The sequence below is a fragment of the Chelmon rostratus genome, chromosome 13 (genome assembly GCF_017976325.1).
Source record: "Chelmon rostratus isolate fCheRos1 chromosome 13, fCheRos1.pri, whole genome shotgun sequence".
Taxonomy (NCBI): Eukaryota; Metazoa; Chordata; class Actinopteri; order Chaetodontiformes; family Chaetodontidae; genus Chelmon; species Chelmon rostratus.
Genome location: NC_055670.1, coordinates 17,899,978 through 17,916,384, shown reverse-complemented (window position 1 = coordinate 17,916,384; position 16,407 = coordinate 17,899,978). Strand labels below are relative to the sequence as shown.

Here is a 16,407-nt window from a genome sequence, read left to right as displayed (position 1 = left end):
GCGTTATTAATACTGGTAGCTTAGTGTAGTTAGTTAGTGTATTAGCTAGATATATCACCAGTTTGACAAAAGTGGAAAAGAAAGAAAAGTTGACATTAGACCAGGTCTTTTCTCAACTTACTGGCCTTTTCCAGAGCGGCTAGCATGAAAAGGCTTTCCTCTATGGATTAAATTTTCACCGTTGGTTGAAAGCTCTGGAGAAGCCTACTCCAGGATTAGCTAGTTAACACTTAGCTAGCTCGATATGTACCCAAGCACATTTGTTTTGGCAAGTTGTCCCTGTCATCAGATATTAGCTAACTACTTCACTATCACAAGCCACCCTAGCTCTGTTCCGTGTTGAATGAAGAATGCTGTCTTAGCTAAGATTTCATAATTTGTGTTGTATAAAACCATACCTTTGTGATATTTTTAATCACAAAATGTAGAAATGTTAGAGCTGCCGCCCTGCAGTTAGCTACAAAGCCACCAAAGACAGATGCTGGCTCAGGCAGGATTTGTCCTGTCACTATATAATTAATAAAATTGTTTCTGTGTGTAGCCTTCACATTGATTAAAGCTTCAGTCAATACACTCAGTCAGTAGACTTGAAAGGGATCATTATTTATTCCTTTTGTTGCCCAGTAAAATAACACAACGCTTCTGATTGTTTAAATTAGAATAAATGGTGAAGTTTCATCAGCACACTCTATTTTATTTATCAGAGGCACTGAACTTCATCCTTTCATTGATGGTCAATTTAGGTGTTTGCTTTAAGACGGAGTAGCGACTGTCTCCATATAAGATGTGTCTTAAGCATTAACGAAGCCTGTCCGATGGAGATGCTGGGGATTAATCCCAGGACCTTGTACATGCGAAGCACACGCTCTACCACTGAGCTACATCCCCTTATGTTATTGTTTAAGTTGTGTGATACTCAGACTGTATCCCTGTACCCAAAAGTAACTTATAATGTAACCCCTTTTCTATGTGAATGTATCAGCTGTGTATTAACACCTGTATGCTGAATATTGAATTTCTAATGTATCACATTTATAACTCTCTGTGATGATGTATCACATTTATACCTCTGTGTGAATGAAACAGCTGTGTATTTACACCTGAAAAACATGGCGTTACATTTCTCATACTGACTCTGTGTAAAGAGCCTTTCCACTTTACAATAATGATAGAATCAGTCAGTTGCATATGTTATCAATGAGCAGTGACTGTCTCCATATAAGATGTGTCTTAAGCATTAAAGAAGCCTGTCCGATGGAGATGCTGGGGATTGAACCCAGGGCCTTGTACATGCAAAGCACACGCTCTTCCACTGAGCTACATCCCCCTTATTTCAACTGTAGACTATCCCACAATTCAGTGATTTACCCTCTCTTTTTCGCTGATGTCAGATGGTGTGGTTGTCTGCTGCTGTACCCCATCCACCTCAAGGCTTAGCATGTTGTACATTCAGAAATGTTCTTCTCTGTGGCATTGTTGAAATGCATTGTTATTTGAATTGTCTGGCCATTCTCCTCTGACCTGGACTGACAGAAGTTTGAACCATTGTACATGCAAAACTCACACTGTATCCCTGTCCCCAAAAGTAACTTATAATGTAGCCCTTTTCTACCTCTATGTGAATGTATCAGCTGTGTATTAATACCTGTGTGCTGAATATTGAATTTATAATGTATCACATTTATCCCTTTTATGCCTCTATGTGAACAAAACAGCTGTGTATTAACACCTGTATGCTGAATACCGAAGGAAGTTAGCAGGTATGTTGGAGATGCTGGGGATTGAACCCAGGACCTTGTACATGCGAAGCACACGCTCTACCACTGAGCTACATCCCCTTATGTTTTTCTTTAAGTTGTGTATTGCATGATCAGTCAGATGTGTACAAATAGATAAAACAATTAGTCGTAAGCCTCCATTGGTTTGTGGCACTATCCAAGGCTTAATGCTCATTGCTTAAGCGATGTGGCTTGCTCTGCTAACTTAGCCACCAGAAAAACATGGCATTACAATTCTCATACTGACTGTGTGTAAAGAGCCTTTCCACTTTACAATACAATAATGATAGAATCAGTCAGTTGCATATGTTATCAATGAAAGACAACAGCCATGTTGGAGATGCTGGGGATTGAACCCAGGGCCTTGTAAATGCAAAGCACACGCTCTACCACTGAGCTACATCCCCTGAAAAAATACTGTCATAATGTACAGTGTACATTAATCTTCAATTAAACCATCTTTACTGCCTATGTGCATGTGTGTGCAGGTTTCCCATGGGTTCCTCTCCATCTCTTCTCAGAACTGCAGAGAGCAGCATCAGTTACAGCTGCTGTGCTGAGGATTCACATCGCCTCTCAGGTGTTGAGCATCAGGGCCTCCAAGAGATACAACTTCACTGCAAGACAAAGTACAGACAGAGCACGTGAACCATGTCCTTCCTTAGAAACAGCATCAAAAGGGTATTGAGTATAGGTGATTTGTAGTCCAGTTTCCCTGGGGTCTGATGTCTGGAGGCTCAGTGAGCCTGCAGCGGGAGAAACACCAGGTTAGTGACACATCATCCTACAGTTGTTCATCACAAATTGCCTAATGTGTTACCGCAGTTCTTAGGCGTTATATTGACTAACGCTTGCTGATTATATTATTAAATGAAATGATTTCCAGTTGGATGGAAAGATCAACATTTTGATTTGGAGGTTGTAGGCTTGCTGAGCTGACCCTCTTCCTGTCTCTCTCTACACTTCCCTTTTTCTCTACACTTCCCTTTTCCATGGTTAACAATCCTCTTATTTTGTGAAGGAAGCTACCTGTGAATGCTGGCCCTCAAGATGATTGGGTAATGGCACAAAATGGACACAAGAGGGAACTATTTGCTTGCAGTAGTTTGGAACAAAGTGATTGCAATGGTACAGTATCCATGGAGATGGAAGGACAGCAGCAGCCTGGATTATAAAACAGTGTGGATTAAGAAATTACTACCACTAATCATCATTGAGGTGAGTAAAGCAGCGATCCCCCAACTGCTGCTGTGGAGCCGTTGGGTGTTCATTCTCCCATATAGTAGAACAACCTGCTCACAGCTATGACCAGTAGATGTTGAGATGTACACCAGACAAACATACCAATCAACCAAACAAATCAATCAATAAACATTACAATCATTTCATCTACCTAATTGATTTTTTTGGTCAATATGGCAGAAGATCTGAGACGAGCTGATGGATATGAGGCCCTGACCTGTTGTCACCTTAGTTAGTAGATAGATGTAAGTCTCAGTATTCACCAGACATTTACTTCTGGTCTAGTCTTCACCAACGTCTGGTAAATATATTTTGGCTCTTTGCTTGTGTTACAATAGTGCTAACAATGTTAGTATTGAATACACTAAGTTATTTACCCTTTACAAGTGGATTGACAGTTGCACTTAAAAGCTAAATATGACACCGTTACCCAAGTCTCACAGACAATCATCAGGACCATCTGCAGCGTTTCTGTCCTAAATATCTGTGTTTGACTGTAGATTGAACCAGTGTTGATTCAGATCTGTTCCAGATGTTAGCACCAAAACCCAGAGTGTTTCCTGGAATTTGTTACATCACACCTGCCTGTCGAGTGGGGTCATGGATCAGCACCTGTGGTGTAACAAAGGCAGGTATCTTTTTCATTATTCATTTATGCTGTAGTTACTTAATGGCATGACTTACATGGGTGTGACAAAGACAGTCTGTGTGTGTGTGTGCGTGTGAAGTATATTTATTTCAGTTCAGTGTCTGGACAGCATATGAAGTGAATTAAATCTAGTATTGTACATTTCAGTTTTACGTCAGGAGTTTCTGGGTCTTTGCCAGCCTGTGAGGGAACATTGAGTTAGAAGCTGACACTGTATTTTTTTTCTGTATAGCCTCAGCTCATTGCGTGCTACACGGAAAACCCCTACTGTCGATTATATTGAGTAGGATTTAATTTGGGCATCTGACTGCTGCATGTCAGTTCTGAGAAGAAGCTACTCTCTCGCCATTTAGGATAAGATGCATGTATTTTATGATTAAAATCTTGTGATGTTCCTATGACACTAACACACTCTGAATTGCTGGTAGACCATCACAAGACAGAGCAGACAAATAACAGCTACACTTCTGTCTATGCTCCTCCAACCTTTTATGTGTTTATGTTGTTTTGTTTTCATGTGTTTACTGTCCAGTTCAAACATTCAGGGAGATTATTTCTGCATGAGCACAGTGATGATGAAGTGACACATGAATAAAACAGCTATATGTGGTGAAGTCTATAACCATAATTCACTGCGGACAGTGAGATGCAACGTGTGATTTGGACCCACCTTTGATCACAAGCTTCTATACCGTAAAAGTCTGCCTTTAAAACCGATGACAAAGCAGCTGTTTATGTGACCCTACATATATAGCTTATATACTGTAAAGTTTCAGTTGAGTATACAAATAATAACAATAAAGTCATCATTTGCTGAGACTCGAGTGACTCCATCTTAAGCACTGCTGCATTTGAAAAAACAAGAAACAGGCAGGAAAGAAACTATGGCTGGTTCTGAGTCTAATGGTGAAATAACAGATATTATGTGCACATATATTCTTTCTGGGCTCACTGGCTTTCAACCAGGTGTCAAAACCAGTGGTTGTTTAGGGAAACACAGGAATTGCAGAGTGTTTAAAAAATATCAGACCTGCTGGCTTTTGTTTTGGAAAGACAGAAGTCAAAAGAGACTGTGGAAGCTGTTTTTAGTCAATGTGGAAACAGGCTGAGTATGTGACCTTTTAGAGAGAAGACAAACCTGCAGCAGAACGCGCAGTCAGAGCTTCGGACTGCTGCAGATTTAGATGTTTCATCTGCATCAGTGACCAAATGATACATAGAGAATGGCACTGGTGTTGTTTAAAGTTAGCAGCTTCTACAGCTTCCACAGTCCAGTGTTGGTCTGTAGGTCAACTACGATTTTCAGGTATTTTACTGTAAGTGCTAATTGTACTCACATGTTTTTTCCCCATCTTACAGTACAGCCACATTTGGATGTTGTGCCAGGTGTAGTCAGTCAATTCAAACCTGCATAGTTTATCACATGTTTACACATATCAAATAAGATAATCCTTTGATTTAGTGGTGGGAAATAAAGGTGTTACAGCAGCACTCAGACTGACTAAGTACAGTTAAAGAGATAATAATAAAAAGTGTACAAAATAAGCATTGAATAAAATAGAAAGTATACAACAATCAGACTCAAAACTCAAAAGTGCAGGTAGCAGCAATATAGAGATAAGGTGTGCTAATATAACAAATCGACTTGTTCGTGTTTCTGTCTGTATCCTGCAGTGAGTGCTGATAATCAACTCATCTGCAGAGAGAGCTGAGGGCCAGTTAAAGCTGCAGTTCAGCAGGTTCAGGTTGGCACAGCTCTAACACACACACACACACATTTTGGTTGTTTGCCCATAACTCAGCTGTGATGGTCTGCAGAGAGGATGAGAGAAAGTAAGACAAAGGAGAGACAGACGAGGATAGCTTAGGAGAGAATACAAAGTAAGTGGAGAAGGAAGAAAGAAAGAAAGAGATATCAAGTCTCATCACGTTAACCCTCTTTTTTCTCTTCCTGAAAATCTTCCTGTTAGAAAAATGCTGCCAGGTCCCAGAGGGGAGCACAATATGCCTGTGAGTGTGTGTGGATTAAACTGTTATTCAGTAGTAGCTATTCCCTGGATTCAACCTAAAAAAAACTGGATAATAAGAAGGAAAAGTCTGATACAAACACCTTCATGCCGGAAAATTTTGATTTTGATTTTTATGGGGGATAAAAAGGTTTGACAGCACAGGAGATGGAAATCAGTTAGGAAGGAAGCAAGCATGCAAACAAAGACAGAGACCTCTGCAGCTGAAGCACTGAGTTATTGCTGCTGCAGAGGAGTCACCTTGTACACAAACACTGTCTGTCCCTCCTCCTCTCCGCCAGCTCCTCTAACAGTGAATGAATGGAGGAGGGGTTGAAGGAGGACACAGGGGATTACGGGTTATTGACCCACTTACCTGCTGTGACTAAACGCAGGCATGGCTGATGCACTGGCCTGGCCAAGGCGTCTGGCGTCCCCTGCCTAACTCTGCCATCACCATTCATTCACCAGTAAACACTTTCCATCTTTGTGAAATAAGTGGAAATTAATGACGTTCCAGGGACAAACTAATAGGCCATTTAATCCAAAATTATATTTGGGGATACTGCATGTCAGCATCATCACTCCATGCTCATCATTTCTGGATTAGATTTAGTCTTTCAATCCTACATCTAAAGACAGAAAGTAGAACAAGGCACTGGATGAGAAAAGAAACTGAAAATGGTCTCTTTTCAGAGAGGGTGATGACACATCGTTTTAAAACTTCAAACTCTTGGAGTCAAAGTGGCTTTTTGCCCTCTGTTCAGCTTTTTATCTTCAAAAAGACTAATGAATTGCTGATAAGATATTTTGATATCCACTACATTCAGGTATTAGTTTTTTGTTTGCGCTGCATCTAGCGATTGTTGCATCTCTCCAAAACAATCTGACAATCACACCTACTTCACACAGCGAATAACCAGGTGAGCAGACACCTGAAAACAAGGCAAGGTGTGACCTTCTCTCTCAAGTTCTTTTTTTGTGTTTCACACAGCTGCTTCAGCGCTCTCAACACGATGACTCTTTGTAGAGAGACTGACTGAGAGTGCCCATTTGTATGATTCATTACAAAGACACACAAAAGACACAGGGTTCTTGGCAAGAGGTCGGTATGCAGTCAGGAGGAGTTTGTGACAGCTGCTTTAGAGTGGCCATTTCAACTAGGTATAAACACTTTTGCCCCCAGACGTATAACCTAGAAATTTGACCTAGTTTCTTTCAAGCATGCTGAAACCCTTCACTCTGTACTCCTCCTTACAAAGTGCTGCCCATGAAGGATCAATGAGAGTAAGGCTAAATGCACATCAAAATATTTCATCTGAAGCCATGTGACATTTGACCATCATTCTTGTGCACATTTTCCTTATTGTACATGAAAGCAGCTGGGTAGAAATGCGAGAAAAATGTAAGAAATTTGCAAAATGCATTGCAGTCCATTGCAGTTTCACATTTTCAAGCTTGTCTTACAATAATAGCCATATGCCCATTTGTTTGTTAAAATGTTACTGGTTGCTGTAGTCGTTCCTCTGGTCCATACGGGCCATGAAGAAATCGCTTCCTAAGACAAATCCTGTGTAAGAGTTGAGGGCATGAAAAATTACTGTCATGTGAGTCATATGAGAGGTAGATGACACCACTAATAGGATTATATACTAAGTTAGATTTATGATCGAAAGACTGATATGTACACAAATACATTCTGTTGTCGTCACAATGGGAGGATGTTTGCTATAAGGACACTTCATGCAACATTTTCCATCTGGGTGGAAACAGTCTATTGTCTGGGCTTCCATAGTTTGAACTGTAAACATTCCCTCACAGCAAAGTTACTGTAATCTTTCACTCTTCACCAATGAGAATGTCATTACTTTGATATGTATTTGACCATAAACAAAGGTATTTGTCAAATTGCATTTTTGATCTGATGATAGTGCTAGAGGAAAAGGTACGTATTACCTGAGTTGCACAATTTGTCCTGCGAGATACATGAATGTCATGTCATGTTTCATAGCAAACCATCCAATATTTGTTGAGATATTTCGTTCAGACCAAAAATGCCTCATGGAGACACTGGAGAAGTCAGAGGATCACTTAGTTGTTAGCGTACATTTTCTGGGTACCATAAATATCTGTAGTACATTTTGTATCAATCCAGCCTGAAGCTGTTGAGATATTTCACAGGATAAGTAAAAACGCTGACCTTTGACAGTGTATTGGTAACATCAGTAGGATCCAGTCTGTTTCAAATGTCAATCCATCTAATCAATGCAATGGATACAGTGTCCACCTAACAGATTGACATTGCATCCCTAGAGCTGCTAGTGTGGCTAAAAACCATCTGAAGTATATAATTCTATTATTATAATAAGTAATCTACAGTATGTACTTAAAGTTAGGCAGTTGCATGTCCTGTAACATTACAAGGTGGCATTAGAGCCACTGTCAAACAATAATGACTCCTACCAAGTCCACCACTGTAATATAGCACTTGTCACTGCCTTGTTTTAGTTATGCTATTGTTGTGTAGAATGTTTATATTCAACATATCAGCATCTGCTAATGACAGCTAAAGGATTCTAAATGTTTTTATTGGTATTTACGTAGTTTAGACACGTGATTGAGGGGCATTATCATGGTCTTGGGACATTTCAGAAAGAAAAAAAGACATTGATTTGAAGCACAAGATGGGACAAGAGTCACACACTTTGTATAAATCAGGTTTAGGGATGGCAGTTACATTTCAATAAAACCTTAATCTCCATACCAGCAGTCTGAGGGAAAGAGAAAGTGGAAGAGAGAGAGACAAAGAAAATAAAAGAGAAGTTAATTTAGTACAATATTTGTAGCCTGTAGTTTACCAGCGAGCCATACATGTATAGTTCAGCTCAATAAAGAACAGACGAGATGATTAGAGAAATAATGCCACAGGAAGTTTGGTTGATAAAGTCTGGGGTTAGTTTAGATACACATAAAGTGCAAATAAATGTTTCGTTTTAAATGTATTTTCTGATTAGCCTTTTATTCAGTGAGTTAGTCAGTTAATATTTGGTTATTTTTGCTGACGACAGTCTTTGCTCCAGTTGCGTTCTTGTCAGACTCAAGTAATTTGAAGAAAGGAGCGAGAAACAAAGAAGGACTTCGGTCAGCTGGTCGGTGTACATTAATTAGCTCTTCTCACGCCATGTGCTCACCCTCGTTACTTTGAGTGATCATTCTGGGTGTCGTTTGTCACTCCCAAATAACACACACACACACACACCTCAGCCATTTGAGCTATTGGCTCAGTCTTTGTGAGCAGTGTCATTTACGTGTTAGTCTGTAGCCACAATAGGTCTTTGTCTGCCCAAGTGAAACCGAAGCACCTAAACATCACATGAAGGAAAGCTTGTGTATGTCTGCAGGTAGCCTGATTATTACTGGAGTAGACAGGACTGTACTGATAGTTTCAGCTCTTTGGGCTGTGCTGCATATTAGAGTCAAGTTGTACGCTTTTCAAGTTTTAACATTAGCTTTACAAACAAAAAAAAAGATTAAAAGTAAAGACCTTTTTATATAGAGCACATGACGATTTGGTGACGTCATTGTAAATATATCTAGAATATTTACATGTCCTGTGACAGGAGCCAGCTCCTGTGCACCTTCACACCTTCTGTTTAGGAGAACACGTTCATTTCACTGCTCAGTGGGTTTTTTGATCCAGGATAGGATGTTGACATGTACAACAGATAACTGGCTTCCTCAAAATCCAGGTTTGGAGTGCTGGAATACTCCAATAGAGACCAGGGTGCTGTGGCTTGTAAACACCCGATCCAGGTTTCTGAACATTTTTTCTTGGTAAAGAACATAGTGACTGAGGTAGTGAGAAATCGAGACAGTCGGCAGAAACCTGGTTATGAAATGCCACATCCTGAAAATGAAAACAAGATCAGACTCATTACCAGGGTACTCGTTAGCATGTAAACGCAGTCACTGTCATAACATTGCGACATTGATGTACAGCAGTGACTAAATTAAGTGCTGCCTTTCAGCAGAGCAAAATGTCACTGTGAGTTTGTTGTTTCCTTCAGAGATATGGTTTTAAATGACATGATAGCCCTATAAATTGCACTCCCTCTATGTAGATGCCATTTGGCTTATGGTGACCTGGATTTTTTGTTCCAAGTTACTTCATAATAGACGTATAAAATCCGGACATGGACATTGTCACAAAGACTGTGTGAAGCAGGGCATTTCTTGTTATACAGCGGCTGCTATTCAAAGACTCTTGTGAGGTTCGCCATGAGTAAAGACGTATAAATGTTTGTGGTGACAAACTTTGCAGTTTTGGGGTTTTTAGCAAAATAAAACAGGTTGTTAAATCAGAAACTGTAACATTGCCGCTAAAGGCTTTGGGCATATCTTTGTCATCAGCCGACGTCACCATGATTCATAACCAATATTTAAGCTAGTTGGCATTAAAAATGTACTTTAATCACAAAGCGACAGGCTTGCATCTGCGACTGCTATTCAGCAGCTGATATTCAGCTTTTTAGAGCATCCCTGAACACACCAGGGGGACGAATTTATAGAACAGCCACTGCTCAATGTTCATGTAATTAACAAAATAACTTTCCAAACTGATTACCTACTAACCAAGTTTGAAGTCTCTGAGGTGGAACAGGTGGTTTCATTAAAGTACAACTGGGTAAAACTGATGTTGCAGTTTACTGTGACAACATGTTGAGTTGTCACAGTAAACTGTGAGTTTGCATGCTTTCGTGCAACGTCTGACTTTGTTGTTCCATCTGAATGCACTATTAGACATACTCACCTGACCCATGTCTCCAGTGCTGCCCAGGAGGCCCTTTTAATTTAAGAGGTCCCACAAGCCAAATATTAAGTTCTTATCTTGTTTATTCTACTTCACATTCATTTAGGTTTGGAACAACACTTCAGAGCAAAGTTGGAGACTTTAACCAGCAAACAGCTAAAACTTGGTGAGAATCTTGGCTGCGCGTTAAATATGAAATAGTGGAATTAAATGAAAAACAGGTAACTGCAGGGTTTTCCAAATGGAGTTTTTCAACACATTACAGGCAGGAGTCAGTGGTGAAAAGTAACTAAGTACATTTGGTCAAGTACTGTACTTAAGTGCAGTTTTGAGGTACTTGTACTTAACTTGAGCATTTTTATTATCTGCTGCTTTATACTTTTACTCCACTAGATCTCAGAAGGAAATATTCTAGTTACTACTCCCTTGCATTTATTTGACAGCATTAGTTACTTTGCACATTACTTTACTTTTTTGCTCTTTCAGATTACAAATACAAAATATGATCAACAAATAAATGATGTACTATCAATGCTGTAGATTAGATAACTAGCCATGTATAGTTAAAATGAACTCCACATTTACTAACTGCAACATTTAAGTGATGAACACACACACACACACACACACACTTGCATATCATTCATGGAGGTCTTCTTTCACATCCAGATGAGGAATGTTTCATTTCACCATTGCCCACACATGCACACACACACACAAATAACCAAGCTAAATATTACCTCAGAGGTGCCACAGTTACCAACAGGCTGCTGAGGAAGGGGGGTCATGGATTTCTAGTTACTGTACACCATCACAGTCTTAGAGGAATCAGCAACTATACTGGTGTTAAACATCTAAACTGTGAGACTGTCACTAACCTACAACAATTTAGAAAGAACAGTTTGTGCATTGTGACTGAAAAAGCATCAGTAGTAGCAGCAGTTTTTTGTTGCATTGAGGGTGGCTTACGACAGAGTATTAGGGCCACATTGTGGAGAAAAGTCAGATTTCAAGAAAATTAATGAGAAAGTTGTAATCTTATCAGTCATTATGTCAGTCATGCGCATCACATGACTATATATATATTGATCAGTATGTCGATACTTATCTGGCTGGTTTTAACCATGCGTGGCCATAACATCAGGGTGTCTCTGCAGAGAATAAATGAGAGTGAAGGTCTGTGCCTGTGTTTGTAAAAGGAGGCGTGATTGGTTGTCCTCATGCACCCAAGCGGGAGGACAAACACTGTCCTCTGTGTCTCCACAGCAGTTTGTGAACAACTGCTGAACTTCCAAAACACATCAGACGAACTTGCCTTCACCTCACCCACCCTCTGAGGTTCTTACCACCATCCGCACTCTGCTGTTTTTCATTGTGTTTCTCCTGAAACTGTATCTGGATTATGTCCCCACAGAGGGTCAGTCTTATTCAAAATACAGACTTTATACAGACCTTATTGTTTGATGTCAAGGAAAATAATGAGCAAACAATCCACAGAGTGTAGTATTGATCCAGTGTTTACAGGAAGAGGTGCTTTTCTTGACCCTCTACCACAAACTCTTGGATGAAGCTCAAAGGTGAACATTCATCAAGCCTGTCTGGAGGGTTTTTAATGAGTCAGTTTCAGAGAAGACACCGCAACAACTACTGACAAGATTTCCCAGAATTTCAGAGGGGATTTTCAGTAAGATACCAAACAGATGACTGTAGTTCCATTCTCAAAGCAAGATGTTCAATTAGCGCACAAACATAACTTATATGGTTGATTGTAATGAGATTTGGTTCAGTTTACCCAAATTAAAAGAAGACAAACAGTTTCTTTACCTGTGCAGCATGATGTGATTTAAGAGAATTTGTGGCTTTCACCACTTTTCCTACAACCCCAATTCCAAAACAGAATAAAACAGCTAATCCTTTTTGACATATGCTCAATTGAAAACAGTACAATGTAAATTGTAATTAAATGTATTCCTAATCAACTTCATTGATTTAGTTATTATGTAAATATTCTGAATTTGATGGCAGCAACACTAATGTAGAAACATTAAAAAATATGAAACGTGTATTCAGCATTATATTTGTATTGAGCTTTTTGTGTGTTGATAACCAGTGTCACCATGTTATAGGATCATCCCAATATTCTGTCTTGTATTAATTCACACTGTTGACACAGTTACATTGTAGGGACTTGGTTGAGGTTCGGGTTCGGTTCGGTTAGGGTTAGGTAAGTAGTGGTTATGGTTATGTTATGTCTCCAGGAAATTAATGTAATGTCCCCAAAAATGATGGAAACACGACTGTGTGTGCATGTGTGCGTGCGTGCGTGTGTGCGTGTGCATGTACTCTTGTACTTCCTCCTTGTGGAGACCAGTTTGGGTTTTAGACATGGGAGTGATGATGTTTTTTGAAAGGAGGACATTTTGGTTGGTCCTCAGTTCCTCTAAGGGCTCTGTGATGGTTAAGACTAGATTTAGTTTCAGGTCAAAGTCAGAGTAAAGGTTAGGCCTGTACCTGTTACAGTTAAGGTTGTGGGCCTAGAGAAAGCATTATGTCAATGTTTAAATAAAGGAACAGTCCCTTCCTTTCGTGAATCATTGCTTGGGCTCTGACACCAGCTAAACCCAGGATGAAACAGGATCAAAAGGTCTGTGTGTGTGCGTGTGTGTGTGTGTGTCCTCGGCTTACCAAGTGCTGACCCAGTTTCTCTGCTGTGGGTTGGCATCACCTGCAAGCGCCACCACAGGTGCACAGAGAGTCATTCACACAGCTGCAAACACAAACCGAAAGGCAGCAAGGCGATTGTTTTTGAACCTGAACATCCACAAGAGTGAGGCTCATAGAAACCTGTTATGAGCATGTCTGTCTGTCTGTCTGTCTGTCTGTCTGTCTCTCTCTCTCTCTCTCTCTCTCTCTCTCCCACTGTGCGTGTGCGTTTGTGTGTGTGTGTGTGTGTGTGTGTGTGTGTGTGTGTGTGTGTGTGTGTGTGTTGACCTTGGCTGTTTGGAGGAGAGACCCAGCAGTCCTCAAACAGTTTTGGGCTCTTCTGTGGCAGGTCTAGTTTGCCAGGAAGAAGCCATTTTCCAGCATGTTTATCCAAAACTAACACACACACACACACACAGAAAAAACTAAATTTCCCGTGATAAAAATAAGTATAAATTGGAGCTCTTTAGCCCTTGATGATGATTCAGTTTGACTTTTGTTGGAGCCTCCCACGCATATATGTTATCTGACTAATGGCTGCAAAACACATCCAGGGCTCAGTACATACATGAATATGCACAAAGACACACAAACATACACACACAACCAACTGCAGTGAGGAATAACATAATTAATCAGCACAGATATTCCTTTATCACGTGTTTGTGTCTGCAAAGCTTTTGGATATTCATGGTGGAATTCCTAGAGGGGGAATGTTCAAATGATGCAGAAGATCAAGTAATGAAAGTGTTTTTTTCCTATTATTTTACATTAAAATGCTAAATCAGGCTTTCACTTTTCCCTCAGCACTGTCATCAGGGAAAACATTAACATGAAGGACAAACCAGGTTGTTGTATTCAGAAACTGAGTGAGATCTCATTAAAATGATTAGTTACTTTTGAATCCATTCAGGTTAAAGACACCACAGCTGATACATAAACCTCATTGTTACATACCTGTCCACCTCTGTAGTAATCTTATTTTGAAGGTTATGTGCAGCTTTGAAAACACCATTAATTCCTTTACAATTGCCTTTAACTAGCTTTAAAGATGCATTAAAGGATATTTTCATATTAACACTAATTTGAATGGATGTGAAGAGAATGCTAGTACTGACAATCCCACTGAGAATCAACACCCTTCGGCAATTTGTTTGAGTCCTCCAGACTCAAAATGAAGCTGCATATATTACAGTGTAAAAACACTACATGTCTGGATCGATCAGGGTTACCAAATAAGGTCGCATTAGCAAAGCATCCATCCCAGACCAAGACAGCAACACTGAGGCAGTACCTGAGGTTATTTAAAGACAACTGAAATAAAAATTCATATTTGCTGAGAAAACAACATGCATACGTATATCCTTCTGGTTTGTTTGGTTCGGGTTGGTCAGCCTGGAAGTCGAATTCTCAGAGTTGAAGAGCACACATCCAGCTCAGCCATCAACCAGTGCTGACAACAGTTTGCTTCAAACTGGTTTTCTAATGCAGAGGAGACACAAACAAAAAGAGTTTAAAAGCATCAGCTGAGGTTTAAGATGATCATTTTTACTTTTTACTTTTACTTTAAATTCTATTTACCAAAAAGAAGTGATTAAAGTTGAATTCTTCTCAAGTGACAGCAGAAAATTTTAATGTTGTTTAATGTTGGGCTTGTTTAAATCGCTAACTGTTGACAGCTAGCACTATGTGGGCTTGTTGAAAAAGGTGTGTCTCCTAGCAACGCTGGCTCTCATAAATCAGTCAAACACTGACATTGAAAACACCCCCACAGCGCCTGGATTTCAGACGCCGTTTCCAATAGTATGTCGAAAACTGTTAAATCCTCAACTGAAAAATGGCTGAATGTGATCCTCAGATCTGCAGTTTCATTTTAGCTGAGTCAGAAGTTAAAGTGGATTTTAACAATGCCTGTGCATACAGTCTGCATCTGCTAGTAAGCCTTGCAGTGATGCAACCATCATGTCACATATGAACATCAGCATTACGATGCACGACACTCTGTCCACCTGCGTGAAGGTGAACTTGTGTTAACCAGACAAATCATTGCTTGTCACAGTTATTGACAACTGCAGGTAGAGGACAAAAAAGAAGAAAAGATAGAGGGAAGTGAGACAAAAAGAAGAGTAGAAAAGTAGAAAACGGTCATGGAAAACCTTGGAAAAGTCATGGAATTTTCTTGTGTGTAATGAAATTGTGAGAATAATCATGTATAGGTAACCTCCCACTTAATGTAACATGGCTGCAGTTTTATTTTCTGTAGCTGTTCGCTTAACGTTGCCGTGAAAATATGTGGAAACCCTGGAAAGACGAGATAATCTAGAGGTAGTAATGTTGTCATTTTAGAAGAGAAGGTTGGACCTCGGCGACCGCTGAGACTGACAGCAAAGCCGGTCCTGTCACACAAACACGTCCATCTTGCCGTCCTGAGTCTTTTTATTGTCGGCATTAGTTCACTGACAATGTGGGGCACCACACACACACACACTTTAGGAGAGAATGAAAGTGTTTGCATGACTTTCTGTGGCTTTTTTTTGCTGGCTTCTGCATGTACACTTTGGGCTTTTCCCCACGTGTGAGTGCATGTGATGTGATGTGATGTGTGTGTGTGTGTGTGTGTGTGTGTGTGTGTGCGTGCGTGCGTGTGTGTGCGTCTTTGCCTTCACACATACTGTAAGTGTATATGTGTGTCTGTGCCCTTTGCCCCTCGTTCTTGCGTTCTCTCGGGGTTTCAGGCTCGCCTTCATTGTGCTTCTTTTGTCTGCGGCTGCTTTGTTTAACTAGTGGTTGGTCAGTAAAACAGCAGCGGTTAGCTGCTAAACCAGCCCACTGGTTTTGTGTCTCAACACAGCAGCACAATATGAAGCGAGCTGGAGCTACGTAACCACCACAAGACCAAAACAAAGAAGTGCACAGAGCACTAATCGTCAGGACAAAGCAAAGATCAGCAGCCACTCCTGGCCCCTGCAGGTTTTCCCAAAAAGAGATGTTTTGGATTGACGGCCTGACGACAGCTTTACTTTTAAACCATTCTTATAACGGATGTAGTTCAAATTCTCATGAATGATATTATTGAATCCCTAGTTAAAATGCCTTGGTTTGTGTCCCTTACATTTTTTCCGTGTTTTGCCCTTCTCTCCCACTGTCCTTAATATTTTCCCATAAATCTCCTGTATTTTCAACCTCAACAAAAAAAGGTTTGACCGCTTATTTGATGTG

At 40.1% G+C, this 16,407-nt stretch overlaps 4 non-coding genes across 4 annotated transcripts; all 4 read right to left on the bottom strand.

The window, feature by feature from the left end:
• Positions 1 to 816: 816 nt before the first annotated feature.
• On the bottom strand, positions 817 to 888 carry trnaa-cgc. The gene has a single exon. It is a non-coding gene; the product is annotated as a tRNA-Ala (tRNA).
• Positions 889 to 1,255: 367 nt separating this feature from the next.
• Positions 1,256 to 1,327, bottom strand: trnaa-ugc. The gene has a single exon. It is a non-coding gene; the product is annotated as a tRNA-Ala (tRNA).
• Positions 1,328 to 1,766: 439 nt separating this feature from the next.
• trnaa-cgc lies at positions 1,767 to 1,838 on the bottom strand. The gene has a single exon. It is a non-coding gene; the product is annotated as a tRNA-Ala (tRNA).
• Positions 1,839 to 2,113: 275 nt separating this feature from the next.
• trnaa-ugc lies at positions 2,114 to 2,185 on the bottom strand. Its single transcript has one exon. It is a non-coding gene; the product is annotated as a tRNA-Ala (tRNA).
• Positions 2,186 to 16,407: the final 14,222 nt, after the last annotated feature.